Source organism: Peromyscus eremicus, chromosome 2 (genome assembly GCF_949786415.1).
Source record: "Peromyscus eremicus chromosome 2, PerEre_H2_v1, whole genome shotgun sequence".
Lineage (NCBI taxonomy): Eukaryota > Metazoa > Chordata > Mammalia > Rodentia > Cricetidae > Peromyscus > Peromyscus eremicus.
In genome coordinates this window covers 153,339,211-153,350,839 of record NC_081417.1, presented here as the reverse complement: position 1 = coordinate 153,350,839, position 11,629 = coordinate 153,339,211, and positions in this window count along the sequence as shown.

Sequence of the window (11,629 nt, the reverse complement as noted above, 5' to 3'; positions counted from 1 at the left end):
AGAAATAAGGACGGAAGGGTTTACACTGGCGCCTAGCTGGGGGGAGGGGTGTGATCAATAGGGCTGCCAGAGAAGCAGGTGGCAGGTCTCATCGCATCTGCAGTCAGGAAGCAGAGGGAGGGAAATAGTGGTGCTCAGCTCGCCTTCTCCCTTTTATTAAGATCCCAGCCCAGAGATGATGCCACCCACATTCAGGGTGGGTCTTTCCTCCTCAGTTAAATCTCTCTAGAATCTCCCTGATAGACACTCACAGAGGTGTGTCTCCTAGGTGATTCCAAACCCAGTCAGGTTGATGATGGAGATCAACCATCATGAGGAAAAGCCAGGGGACACATCTGGACTCCTGCTGCCATCGATTCTAAGCTCTGGTGTTTCTGCTGCCACCACTGGTCCCCTGGGAGCCACTGATGGGTATAGAGGAAGAGTTGAGAACTATACACTTTAACAGTGCATTTGATGTTTAGACTGTCAGGGAAAGCCTAAACCCTGGGGAGCCCTGGCATCTGGAATGTTCCTGTCTCCATCATCTTGATGGCTTTTAGCCCCAGTGTGAACAGCTCATCATTAGTCAGAACAAACCATCCAGATCGGCTCAGCTTTCAGAGCCAAAGGAAGCAGAATGTGGTGTGACGTGACCCAGGACCATTCATCAGCAAAAGTGATTCTGCTGTGACCCAGAGGAGGCCCAGACCCTCAGAGGTGTCTCATCTGAACAGAGAATGAACAGACAGCAGGCTAGAGGATCCCAGCCCATGGGGGCAGCTGCAGCTCCTGGAGAGACCGTTTAAAGACATGCTTTTCTTTGTGACCCAGTGAGCCCATCCTGGGTGTTTGTCAAGGCCTGCAGTGCCACGTTCATGTAAAGCAGCTGCCGATGGAGGAAGCAGCAGGTGTCCGACAGCTGTGAGCAGGTGTTGGACAGCTGTGAGCAGGTGTTGGACAGCTGTGAGCAGGTGTTGGACAGCTGTGAGCAGGTGTGCGACAGCTGTGAGCAGGTGTGCAACAGCCGTGAGCAAGTGTGCAACAGCCGTGAGCAGGTGTGCAACAGCCGTGAGCAGGTGTCCGACAGCTGTGAGCAGGTGTGCGACAGCCGTGAGCAGGTGCACAGTCTGTGGGACAGGGACAGGATGGGCCACAGCTCATCAGGACCAAGTAGTACTTACTGTAGTGCATGGCACTCCATGGGCGAGAGATGATGATCCTCATAGGAACATGTGCTGTCTCACCCCATGTAGAGTGACTTCTAGTGCAGGGACAGAGGCCAACTGTGAGGGGACACAGAGGTGCTCCTGAGGGCCAGAGAAGTGTCTGTCTCTCTCATATATATATGGCTGTCAAAACTCATCCAGGGGCTGTGCCTGTGGCTCAGCTGGTAGAAGGCTCTCCCAGTGTGCACAAAGCCCTGGGTTCCATTCCCAGCACTACACAGAACGTGTGTGTTGATGCGTGCCTGTAATCCCAGCACTCAGGAATTGGAGATAGGGCCTGGGCTAAAGGAGACTCTTTTTTTTTTCTTTAAGAAAAAAGAAAAGAAAATTTTAAAACTCATATAACTGGGTGGCCCACATCTGTCACCCAGAGCTCTGAGGCAGAGGAGGAGGCAAGAGATAATGGCTCAGTAATTAAGAGTGAAGAGTGGTTACTGTTCTTGGAGCGTGTGGTTCCCGGCAACTACCTGTAACTTCAGCTCCAGAGGGATCCGTGCAGTGTGTGTGTGTGTGTGTGTGTGTGTGTGTGTGTGTGTGTGTGTGTATTTAAGGGCTGGGTATGTGGCTCAGTGATAGAGCTCTTACCTAGCATGTTCAAAACCCTGGCTCCATCCCGAGCACTGCAAAAACAAATAACCAGTCAACACAAAAGGCCTTAACCACACAAAACCACTCACCCGCCTGCACACTGCAGCGTGCCTTTCACTTTGGGTAAAGTATATCTTAAGCAAATGGGATAAGCAGAGCCCTCACCCAGCCCTGGCACTCACAGTCAGCAGGTCTGGGACGGGTTCTCTAGTCTCCCACAAACACCGCAGACCGCCAGATGCCCAGCCTGAGTGGGTATCACCAGGCTGGTAGCCAAGTCCACACAGCTGAGTTTGAGGATGTTAGCCACTTGCTGAGTCTATTTTTAAGCCTAAGTCTAATTAGGTCAGAGGCGACCCCAGGACTGTCTCCTGGTCTTCCAAGAGTCCTGCGCTAAGCCTCAGACAAGGCACCCTCAGTCACCGTGCAGCTTCTGGCTGTGTGCCCTGCATCACAGGGCCTGTGTGCCAGGCGGGCAGAGGGTGGGACTTGCCACACAGCTGCGGATATCCTCCAGGCACAAGGTATCAGGCAGGACTAGACAGGCCCTCTCTGGGTTCTGTCTGCCAGGCTGCGGGTCAAATGATGATGACCGTAACAGCAGAGGCTGTGTCTGGAGGGGCCCGTGTTACAAGTGGAGCACTGGTTGTTTTGATGGTTTAGTGTGAAAGCTTCAACTCAAGAGAGTGGCTTAAAGGGGGCTCTTAGGATCTCTCAGCCCTTCACCCCCACCACGTATCTCCATAATTAGCTGTGCACCTTTGTGCAAGCTACTTAACCTCTCTGAGCCTTGGCTCCTCATCTGTATAAAGAAGGTCACAATACCACCACCACCCTGCCGTACACACACACACACACACACACACACACAGAGAGAGAGAGAGAGAGAGAGAGAAAGAGAGAGAGAGAGAGAGAGAGAGAGAGAGAGAGAGAGAGAGAGAGAGAGAGAGAACCTTTGCCTAGGAAACATTTTGTAAAGGCAAGATGTTCTTCTTATAATTACTATAGCCAGCAAAATGCTTGGGACCAGAAAAGTGTGTTTGAACACTTGTCAAGTTGTCAATGAAGATACGCTTTCCATTATGGGATATGCTTTCTCTCCTCTCCCTCCTCATCCCTCCTTCCCTCCTTCTTCTCCTCCTTCCTCCTGTCCAGCCTTCTTCTTTCCTTCCATTTTTTTCTCCCCACCTCCCCCAACCCCCTTTGTAGTGAGTTCCCCAAACTGTTCTGGTCCCTCTGGGTTGGAAGCAAAAGTCCAAGATGGCCCATCACCATGCTGCCTGCATGAAACCCCTATACAAGGTTGGCTTCACTAATTAAAAACATGCCACCACTTGCTGGAGGCAGATTGGAACACACTGCAGAGCGTCCCTTCTGGAGTAAGTTCCTTGCTGAGCCTTGGCTGGGGTGACCTCTGGGATGCAGCCTTGGTCAAATGGGCACAGTATTGGCACCCACTTCATAAGCTGTTGAGAGGTGACACTGTCCAGGCCCTCTGGTCATCAGCATTCCTGGACTTCGCATTGAGTAGTTCAAGCTCTGGGTACCTTGCTGACCAGCTGTGTGGCTGGAGAGGGGTGAGGTGTGATGCCCCCCACTGCCCAGGGACACAGAACTACCCACTGTCTGTGGACATCAGCAGCTCCCATGTTAGATTTGTCCTGAGTTTGGAGGTGAAGTCATTTTTGTCAGTAGTCTTGGGGAGCATATGGGTAAACAGATCTTGTTTAGACACATGCAGAAAACAAAGATGTCGTTGCCCTAGACACACACAAAGGGCTAGTTAATCTCTCAGAAAAATTCTTCTTTTGTGGTTAGAGAGAGAGATGTTCACTGGGTAAAGAGGCTTGCTGCCAAGCCTGAGGACCTGAGTTCAATTCCCAGTATCCACATGATAGAAGGAGCACACCAGCTCCTGAAAGTTGTCCTCTGACTTCCCTGTGTATGCTGTGGCACACCCATGAGTGTGCACACACACACACACACACATACACACACACACACACTAAATAAAAAATAAAAGTAAATCTCTATTTCAGAAGCTCTTAGCATGAGCTCATTTCAGGGCTGAGCGCCCCTCAAGTGTGTAACGTGCTGTTTGGATTAACTGTGCAATGCAGTGTGGGGCAGAAGTATAGCCACAGCAACGGCACACTTTGCCTAGCCCCCAACAATGGCACACTTTGCCTACCCGCCCCACCCCTGGTAGCACACCTCCTCTGCTTCTCACCATCCCTGGGTCCTGACCACTCCTTTGTTACCTCATCTGCAAAACGGAGATCCTTAAACTCAATTCCTGTCTCGGCTCAGAGCTGCGAAGCCGGTGAGCGTGACCCTGCACAGATCCCTGGCTGCCGCCCAGCAGTTGCAGCAGATGTGCTGGGCTTTCACTGTGACACTGTGTGCCTAGTGCCTCCTGAGTGTCTGCCGCATGGTCTTATACCTTCCTGCCTAGAGCTGGCCTGGTGGAGGTGGAGAGAGACGGAAGGCAGACAAAGTAAACACTGAGGAGGCTAAGGGCTGGAGTGACGTGGCATGGGCCAGTGAGACAGCTCAGCGGATGAAGGTGCTTCCCACCAAACCTGACATCCTAAGTTCAAACCCAGAGACCTACACGGTGGGAGAAAACTGATTTCCACAGGTTGTCCTCTCACCTCCATACACATGCATCCATACACGTACCTACTCACAAATAAATGAGTGTCAGAAAATCTTAGAGGATGACACAGCATGGAGGCTGGAGGCGGGGCTCAGGGGAAGGAAGTGCTTGTCAGGAATGCAGAAGGCCCCGAGTTTCATGTCCAGCACTGAAAAGGAATTATGCAATAATAATAACAATAACAACTGCAGATGTTTAGCTTGGAAACCCGATGTAAAGGGGTGACATTTAAAGGTTTATCTCTGTCTCTGTGTGTGTGTGTGTGTGTGTGTGTGTGTGTGTGTGTGTGTGTGTGTACCCGTAGAGACCAGAAGAGGGCATAGGATCCCCTGGAGGGAGTGTTACAGGTGGTTGTGAGCCGCCCAGTGTGGGTGTTGGACCTGAACCCGGGTCCTTTGAAGGAGCAGCAAGTGTGCTACTCACTGAGTCATTTATCCAACCCCAGGAGTGACATTTAAGTGACAGGTTAGAGGGAGCCACGACAATGTGCTGCAAGGGTAGAGCGGTTCCTCACAGTCCCAAGATGCACACGTCTAGCTCTGGAAAGGCAGGCTACGTACCATAGGCTCAGGATGTCCTCAGCACCTCCATTTGTCACCCCCCAGCACCCCTCCATGCCATACTCCCATGTCCTCTTCAAATTACCTTATGTACTTGTCCATTCATCCATTCATTTATTTTTAGACAGTCTGGTGTAGCCCAGGCTGACCCCAAACTGGCTGTGTGACTGAGAATGACCTTGAATTCCTGATCATCCTTACTTTCACTTCCTGCCTAGATTTCAGGCAGGCACAGCCGTACTGAGTTCATGTGGTTCTGGGGATTGAACCCAGGTCTTCATATGCTCAGTAATCATGCTGAGCTACACCCGCAGCCTGAGTTTACCTCCTTTCCTCTCTCCTGTGTGTCTCTGCCTCTAGGTGTATCGCTAGCCTCGGCAATGCTGTTTGACGGACAGGCCTGCCTCTCTGTTTCCAGCTGGCAACCTCCAGGCCTCACATCTGGGTGACTTACAGCAAGGCCTATGGGCTGGCTGTGCAGTCGGGCTGGGGCCTGACTGAATGCCTGCTTCCAGCCCCGAGTGGTGGCCCTCCCTGCTCATCGTCACAGTGACCTTAATTAACAGTCATTTGTGCAAGCAGAAAGGACATTGTAGGGACAGTGGGGACAGCTGCCGGGAGAGTCCAAGCTCCAAGCAGCTGGATTATGTTGGCTTTGCTTTGTTGTCCTTATTTGGGTCACAGAGTGGAATCCGCTGCAGGTCTCGAGGGATTCTGTGTCCGGGTGGTGTCCTCTCTGGCTCATCCCTACATGGCCTCAGCTGTCATTGTGTCCACTGGGCATCCCTGTAGGAGTGGCAGTCTGTCCCCTCGGGATGGCATGCTGGTCCCCAGTGTCTCCAGACCCCACTCTTTCTGTGAACCCGGAAGGTCTCCAGAACAGAGAATCAGTTGGGTCTCCTGGGCTCTGACCCAGCAAAGGCCACACCCTCAGGGGAACTAGAGAAATTGATTGGCCAGGCTTGCTGTGCCTACTTTTAGAACCCGGAGTAGACAAGGATAGTGGATGCTCACAGGATCAGGGGACAGCACTGAGCAGCTTGCTCCCCCAGCCTGGTGTGGCAGTCCCCTAGACTTCAGAGACCCACCGAGGGCATCATTTGTTTTTTTGTTTTTGTTTTTGTTTTTTTTTGTGTTTTTGGTTTTTTTTTGGTTTTTCGAGACAGGGTTTCTCTGTGTAGCTTTGCGCCTTTCCTAGGACTCACTTGGTAGCCCAGGCTGGCCTCGAACTCACAGAGATCCGCCTGGCTCTGCCTCCCGAGTGCTGGGATTAAAGGCGTGCGCCACCACCGCCCGGCCTGAGGGCATCATTTGTATGACAAGCTTGGACAGCTCCACATTCTCTGGAGAGAAGAGGCGTATTTAAAGTGTCCCTACAGTGCCTTATTTTCTGATAACAGATGTCAGCTCTGTTTGCCAGTCTGAGGTTTTCCTGTTTGAAGTTTCATGTGGTGCTGGGCCCTGGGCTGCTCTGAGATACTCATCGCTGGGTCCCCAGCACCTGGATTCCTGAGTTTATGGGTGTTCTGTAGGTGTCTGTTGAGTGTGTGATGGGGGCGGGAGGGGGGAGCCAGGAGGCAGATGGCGGCAGTCTAGCTTTATGACCCCCAGGACCCACCTCACCAGACAGCCCCACACCCGCCCAATGTACAGGGGAAGTCAGGAAACAACAGCCTTTTATCACTCTGGCTATGGTCACTCAGCCTGGATGTTTCCTCTGGGTTCTGGAGCAGTCCTGCTCCTTGCTGATTCCCACACTCCACCTTTCAGGATTTCCATTTTCTGCCAGAACATTTAGACTTCTGTTTCCTTGGATTGGGATCTAAACACCTTGAAGGGGTGAGGTGATGTTGGTGGTGTTCCCAACCCAAAAGAATGAGAACAGAGGACCAAAGGCTGCACGCAGTGTCCAGAGCAGGCGGGAGCCCTGGGCCTGTGGTTAACTTCAACCCCTGGCCCTGTGCCGGTGTAGCTCAGTGAGGGCAGAGTCCTGGGTCAGCAGCCCCGTGAGCACGAGCCCCCAGTCAGGGGATCCTGAGCATGATGGCGAACCCAGTCAGCATCCAGCTTGGACCCCCGGCTCGAGGCCGCTGATCTCAGACACTGGCATTCATTTTTATTGTTGTATGTTGTGTATCAAGCCCTTATTGCTCTCTGTCTCTGTCACTGACAAACTTCTGCTTCTGACGTTGACCAGTGCAGTTCGTTGTTCATGGGAGCTGAGGATAGAAGGTTTGGGGGAACTGTGTAGGGCATGAACGCGGAACACGTGAGAGGTGGGGCAGCGAGGTGGAGAGTGGACTCTGAACTTCGACTCTGGTTGGCAGCTGAGCTTGGCTACTTATTAACAAGGTTCTCTGAGCAGACTACGGGGGTTCTGGGCCTCAGAATCCACTTCAGTAGCATGGGGGTGACAGCCACAATGCCTTCATTTAATCCTGAGGGTGAGGGTGGTCGTCCGGGCTGGTGACAGCATCAGTACATGCTAGCCATTATGAGGACTTTGAAGATGCTTGCCTTGGGAACAAAAGTCCCCACTCCCATAGAGTGTGTGACCCTTTATTTGTATTCTGAAGTACACTATATGCAGGATACCAGGGGCCCCCAGAACTATAGCTTCATGATGCTTAGCTGAAGGATAATATATCAAGGTGTACCTAGGGCCATTTGGGCTGCCTAAATAACATCCCCTGACTCTCCCCAGAAGGCTACATCCTCATCCAAGAACCACATCTCTGTTAGCCTTCAAGTTGGTGACACAGTGTGTCATCTACAGAGTTCACTCTTGAGAACCATGCAGTTGAGTTAAAAGCATCTTATAATATTTAAAGTAAGTTTATAATTTTATGTTGGACCAAATGCAGCTTGCAGGCCATGGGCTAGACATGCCTGTGTGGTGATGGGGCCTTTACACTGTGACTGTGTCGTAGATCTTGAAGGGAGGAGGTACCCCTGGCTCATCTAGTCAGCTCTGGCAGTCCCAGAGTCTTCATAGAAGAGAGAGTCAAGCAGGGAGAGCCAGGGTGCCCAGAGTACACTTGGAAGATGGGGGAAAGGGCAGAAACCAGAGGACGCTGGCAACATCAGGAGGCTGTGAAAAGCTAGATTGTGGGTTTCACTGGGAAGGTGGCCCTCCCCTGAGTATAGGCTTCTGGAACTCAAGGAAAATAGATTAGTGTCACTTTAAGCTGCTACATTACTAGATGTCTGTCCTGGCAGCCACAGGACACAGCAGACCTTCTCAGTGGCAGGGAGTTGGGAGAATCCTATGGTTGTCCTGTTTTCGCTGTGGGGACAGTCTGTCCCTGGCACAGAACATCCCACCTGGCCTCTGGAGACCCTGCTGAGTGTCACCACAGTGCCTCCCCTCTCCTGGTCCCCAGCTAGAGGCCACCACTATGTTGTGCCTCATCCCTGTTCCCTGGGCCTTCTCGGAGGTGTGGCTTGCAGGAGAAACCCTGGACACCGCTAACATACATTTCTTTCTAAGAGATGCTGACTGTTAATTCTGGAGGGAACCTCGGGGCCTTGTACATGGTGGCTAAGAGACACAGGACTCTGTCCACTTAAATATGAAGCAGGGACAGAACAGCAGTGTTACGGTTCTCAGAGAGCCACCGTGTGTATTCCTTTCTACCCTGACACAGAAACCTTGTGATAGCTCAAGCTGGCTGTGATGGGAAGGTTTTCACCATAGTCATTGGCCAAGGCTACCGTGGCGGCCATGGTGAGACTTGGAGGGGAAGTCAGAGGACACACTTTCTGTATACCACCATCCATGGTAACCACAGGGTACTGGTATCAGATCCAAAACCAAGGATGCTCACTCACATCCCTCCTGTAAGATGCTCACTCACATCCCTCCTGTAAGGATGCTCACTCACATCCCTCCTGTAGGGATGCTCACTCACATCCCTCCTGTAGGGATGCTCACTCACATCCCTCCTGTAGGATGCTCACTCACATCCCTCCTGTAGGATGCTCACTCACATCCCTCCTGTAGGATGCTCACTCACATCCCTCCTGTAGGATGCTCACTCACATCCCTCCTGTAGGGAAGCTCACTCACATCCCTCCTGTAGGGATGCTCACTCACATCCCTCCTGTAGAGAAGCTCACTCACATCCCTCCTGTAGGGGTGCTCACTCACATCCCTCCTGTAGGGGATGCTCACTCACATCCCTCCTGTAGGGATGCTCACTCACATCCCTCCTGTAAGGATACTCACTCACATCCCTCCTGTAAGATGCTCACTCACATCCCTCCTGTCTTGTTTGCTCTGAGCCTGATACATCCTCCCACACACATTCTATCCCCTCGGGATGACTCGGGATGCCTGACCCACTGTAAAGACTGTAAATAGTGCTGAGCCTCGTTCAGGGAACGATGACAAGGAGAAGCCCACTGGACAGGTGCAGGACAAATCTACCCCCAACTCTGCAATCCTGGGGATTGAACTTGGAGCCTTGTGCATACTAGGCAAGTGCTCTACCAATGTGCTACACCATCAGCCCTCTTTTACTTTTTGTTTTGTTTTGTTTTTTTAAGACAGGGTTATATATATAACCCTAGTCCTAGCTGTCCTGAAACTTACTTTGTGGACCAGGCTGGCCTCAGACTCAAAGATCCTCCCAAGTGCTGGGATTAAAGATGTACACCATCACCACCTGGACTCCTTTTATTTTTTATTTTGAGACTCAGTAAGTTGCCCAGGTTGGCCTTGAACACTCTGTAGCCAAGGTTGTCCTTGAACTTGCCTGCCTCAGCCTCACCCAGTAGCTCTGATTACAAGCCTGTGTCACCAGGCCCTGCTCAGACAGTCCTGTCCCCACAGCCTGCAACGCTCTCCACTTATGGTTGACTGAATCCCCAGATTTGGAAGGGAGGCTCCCGAGGGCTGCCTGTATCCTTGCTTCTGGAAAGTTGTGCCTGCCCTGCGTGCGTTCAGATCTCCTGGAGGTCGAGCTACAGGTGTTTGTGAGCTTCCTGATGTGGGTGCTAGGATCCAAACTGAGGTCTTCCGGTAGAGGGGTATGCATCTTAACTGTTGAACCGTCTCTCCAGCCCTGGGAAGCATCATTACTATCATTTTAAAGATGAGAAAGCTGAAGCTTTAAGAGGCACAGAGAGGCCGGGCGGTGGTGCTGGACGCCTTTAATCCCAGCACTTGGAAGGCAGAGGCAGGTGAATCTCTGAGTTCCAGGCCAGCCTGGTCTACGGAGTGAATTCAAAGACAGCCAGAGCTACACAGAGAAACCCTGTCTCAGAAAACCAAAAATAAAAAAAAATAAAAAAATAAAATAAAAAAAGAGGCACAGAAAACACGTGATGGTGAGGTGAAAAAAAACCCAAGCTTCGTCCAGAGTCCGTGGCAGTAACTGCTTTGGTCCTCTCTTTTCCGGATGTTCACGCCCCTGAGGCCACCACCTGTAGGGCTATAAAACCACATATCTTCCCCTCTGGCATCTGTCCCCAGCCACCACCAGCCTCTGCTCCCACGTTATCAAGCTCCTTGGCCTACCTCACCCCAGTTTGCTGACCTCCTCGGCCTTTACCCAGCCCACAGACAAGTCATTGCCCAGTCCGTAAGGGGCCCTTCAGCGCTTCTGCAGGCGGCCACATGCCTCAGGCTGATTAGCCAACATTTACATTTTATCACAGTCTGAGGGGCTTAAGGTCTGGCTTGGTTAGGCCTATCCTCTGTTGGGCTGTGATTAGGGCCTTGTGGACCAAGGTTTTATGTTCATCTGACAGGGCATCTTGGGAAGAAGTCCACTTCCATGCATACCTGGTTGCTGGAACTAGACACGGGTGTGGGAAGAAGGCTGTGGTCTTCGGGGCTTTCTTCCTCTGATCCCTTGCTAAGTGAATTTCCTCTCCAGATAGACACTTGCTTCATCAAAGCAAAGGCACAGAGCAGCAGACAGTTCCTTTGGTCATGATGCCACCCACACAACCTCCTTTATCTCATCCCCTTGGCCGTATCATAAATGGTCAGAAGAAAGCTGTATGACCTGCCTACACCCAGGAACAAAAGCAAGAACACCAGGGCTGGGGAGAGGGCTCAGAGGTTAAGAGCACTTGCTACTCTTGCAGAAGACCTGGGTTTCATTCGCAATACCACATCATGGTTTACAGCTGCCTGTAACTCCAGTTCTAGAAGATTCAATGCCCTCTTCTGGCTCCCTCAGGCACCAGGCTCACATGTGGTACACAGATATGCCTGCAGGCAAAACACCCATACACATGAAATAACAAAATAAAAAATGAAAAGCCCACATGAATGCTAGGTGGCAGGGGTATTGGACCCACTTTAGAGTCTGTTTGGAGAAAGACCCTACGAAGTGGGACAATTCCACATGGCTCTTAATGATGATCAAATAAACTCGTGTGGGTAAATCTTTGACTTAACTGTACCCTCATAAATGATGATAATACCATATTATCATTTCTCGGGTGGAGGCAGACTAAGCAACTCATGACAAGGAAAAAAAATCAAGAGTTTTAAAAAGTGATTTCCGTTTCCTTCACGTAAATAGACTCCACAGGGCAGGTGTCTAGGGTTGAAATGACAGCTCTCTGGTCATCGGGGACCCAGGTTCCTTCTATCTTTT